Below are 3,920 nucleotides of genomic sequence, written 5' to 3' on the forward strand. Positions count from 1 at the left end.
AAAAAAAAAACGAAAAAGTATTAAAAGTCTCGAACGGGAATTTCTTGCATTTTCAAAAAGAAGACTTTGTAAATTTCAGTATGAGTAATGATATGGATTATGAATCATTCAAATGGGTATTCCTTGCTCAAGGATGTTGATTTGTACGTATATCATATATCACAATATAGCACAACACTTGTGCTAAAAGAACAAAATTCTGCTCGTATACGCTTGTAAAATGGAAAAGAATAGGATGAATGAGAAACATAAGGAACTTTGAACCACTAACAAAAAGAAAAAAGGGGTAGGATAAAATAAATAGATAGCAAACGGGCTTTTTGGGGTTGGGGATAGAGGGACTTGAACCCTCACGATTTTTAAAGTCGACGGATTTTCCTCTTACTATAAATTTCATTGTTGTCGGTGACATGTATAACGGGACTCTATCTTTATTCTCGTCCGATTAATCCGTTTTTCAAAAGATTTATCAGACTATGGAGTGAATGATTTGATTAATGAATATTCTATTCGATTTTTCTTCAACTTGGAATCGATTCACAACAATTCTTTTTATTTTTCATATAAATGGATTTTGCATTTGCATATAATATAAATAAAAAAATATGGGTTCGGGTCGTCTTTTTTGAAATAGTTTTTCATTAGTATACCTATTTATATAGGTTTATCTTTCATCCTTTCTGGAGTTTCGATATAAGGATTCCTTTACCAAGGCAAAGGGAGTCAACCCCATTTGTTAGAATAGCTTCCATTGAGTCTCTGCACCTATCCTTTTTTTATTATTCTCGCTTGCTGAACCTTTGTTTAGTTTCGTAAAATAATAAAATAATAGGATTTGGCTCAGGATTGCCCATTTTTCATTCCAGGGTTTCTCTGAATTTGAAAGTTATCACTTAGTAGGTTTCCATACCAAGGCTCAATCCAATTAAGTCCGTAGCGTCTACCAATTTCGCCATATCCCCTTTGTGTCTTGAGATTAGGATCTCATTATGATGCCCTTCCTTCCCCCTTTCTTTCATTTATTTATTTTCTTTCTTTTTATGCGAAAACCGTTGAATTAAAATTGAGTAGATATAGATACTGATTCTTATATCGAAGGGTCTTTACCTATTGGATTTCTTGTTTATCTTTATCTTCTTTCGTCTCTATCGGAGACCCATATTTATTTTGTCCAATCAGAAAATATTTTATCATTTCTGTATTCGCAATTCAATATAGATGGATATTCCATAACATATATATGCCCCTCTTACTCTCATTTTTCTCAGGCAATTTGGTGGAATACTCGAACGGTCGATTCTTTTTTTTTTTCGTCTTAGCTTCCGCCTTTATGAATGAAAACAAAAGAAAGGAGTCTCTCATTATGATCTGGATTTCATTTCTATGGGTTGCATCTTTTTTCTTTAATTTCATTTTTATTCTTATCCTTTTATTAGACCTTCAAGCAATATCCTATATAACCATAATAAGATAACTAAAAAACGAAAATTAAAATTCAAATTGAATTTATTCATTATTAATTATTTATAGTATAATAGCTAGAACTAATTATTTAATAGCTATAACTAATTATTCTATTCATTTCTATTTCTAATTCGAAGATAATTCGAATTATTTAGTCTAAAAAAAAAGTTTCATTCTAATTATTTAGACTTATAATGTATCATTTATATAATCATAATATAGAACTAATGATAATAAAAAAAATAGAACTAAGATATAAAAAAATGTAAATAATAGATATATAATTAATATATAATTAAGAATTAAGATTTAATTATATAATATAAATTATATAAATATAATTATATAATATATAAATAATTATATAAATTAAATTATATAATATATAAATAAATATATAAATAAGGCAATAAATCATGTTAAATTATCAAACATGTTATTATTACTAACTAACTAATTAATAAACGTGGTCATGTAGATATTATCATTTTATATTGTCATAGCATGTCACATTTATCTTGTTGATGGGGCGGGAATTCCGATGATGGGATTTCCCCGAGGAACTTGTAGAGGCGAGTTTTTTCGGAGATATCTTTAGGTGAGAAAAATTTCGAGACTTCACCAAAGCGTTGGGATGGTCTTCGAATGATTTTTCAATAAAAGATTATCAACCCCATTATTTAAAACAAACAGATCATGACATCATTTTATACTTGCATCATGTGCATATGTACAACCGAATAAAAAACTTAATCAACTAACTTGATAAAAATTAGTTAATAAGCAAGGATTAAGAAAATATAGGATTGAATCAAGGTAGGTTACAATAAGATAACTTAAGATTAAATGGTACCGTTCGTGGAGCTGGCGTCATGGAGATGTTAACCCTTCTTCGTGCGTAACCGCACTCCCGAACCTATTTATGAAAAAACGTGGACTAGTCATCGTTCTGTCAACGAACTTAAAATTAATTTAGGACTTCGTTGATTAGAATCAGGTTAATACGTGGCCAATCACATCTAAATAGAAAAAAGATTGATGGCGACTCCTAATTATTTTATTTTTGCTCACGTCTAGCGGTCGGGTTTCCGGACTCGCACGTTACGACAGAAAGTTAGGCAGTTAAGTCAAAATCTTGGAAAAGGGAAAGGTAGAGGAATTGGAGAGAGAATTTATAGTGAATAAAGTTTGACAGACTATTGTGTCGTGCGTTGGAAATAAAACCGCCACCTTCACTTTCCTTGTCTGCAGTAATTTTAGAAGTGTCCAACGTTCTTGTTGAGTTCATTAATTATCATCTCAAACACATTTTATTACTTCTAAATTGTAATCTCAAACACAAACATATTTTATTGCTCTTTAAAACGACCTCCAGCCATAATGTTGCAAACGTAACCACTAAACTACAACAAATGGAGTGCACTAAGCTTGCTTTTCTCTTTGCTGCAATGGCGGTGGTAATTCTAGCAACGGTGACTCCACCTGCATTCACCTCTCGTAACGAGGTTGTGCCTCTCTCTGACAACGCGAATGCCGTGACTAGCATTAGGAACATTCCTTTAGCCGACATTTTCATGATCAGCTTAACTGATGATTGCTCCCATACAAGTGGCGTATATGGTGCTTTTGCCTTCAAATACTGCCGTGCTGGTTGCTCGTGCTTTCCTCCTGTACTTGCAGGGGCATGCCTCGGCACTTGCTAGAGGGTCCGCAGTTCGCAAAGATAAACGGCGGTATCAACGTTTTGTAATTAAATAATGATTTTCTTGTGTCCTTGTTCGGTTTAGCTGTGGCAAAAGGCAATTGTTGTGGTTGCCTTCGTTGTTGCAAGAGTTGGTATTTACTGTTCTTGTCAGTACCCTTGCTGTTGTAATGTTAAATTATCAATAATAACACATTTATTATCAAATAAGATTTATGGGTATTTTACATGTTATAATAGATATGTATATATGATTTAGATTGTGTACATAAATATATATAGGATTAACAGTACAACAATCATCAATGATCACTTCTTTTGTTCTAAATTACAAGTCCTTAAGAACTATTTTTTTTAACATGTTTCGAAACAATGTCCACTTTCTCGAAATAAAAAGCACTTTTCTAATGTTTTTTTTTTTGGGAAGGCAGCTTTCTATTGAAAATAGATAATCTGTACAAGGGCTTGAAGTATACAAAATGTTATCAAGCCTTAAAACAAAAATGAGAGGAAACCTCTATTCCAAAAAACAGCGGATCAACAGATAAGATCCCTAGGGTACAGTGATGATCCTATACAGAATGATTAAGAATAAAACTTTCCTATACATGACGTGAGAAATCAAGGTTTGGTGAAGAAAATAACTATTTTTCTTTTGATTTTTATGTGTAATGGCTAATTTTGGACTAAATGTATTGATACATTTTGGAAATTTGTCCATATATTTTGGAATGTATTCATACATTTTGGATAG

Source organism: Theobroma cacao, chromosome 5, assembly GCF_000208745.1.
Source record: "Theobroma cacao cultivar B97-61/B2 chromosome 5, Criollo_cocoa_genome_V2, whole genome shotgun sequence".
In the NCBI taxonomy this organism is placed as follows: domain Eukaryota; kingdom Viridiplantae; phylum Streptophyta; class Magnoliopsida; order Malvales; family Malvaceae; genus Theobroma; species Theobroma cacao.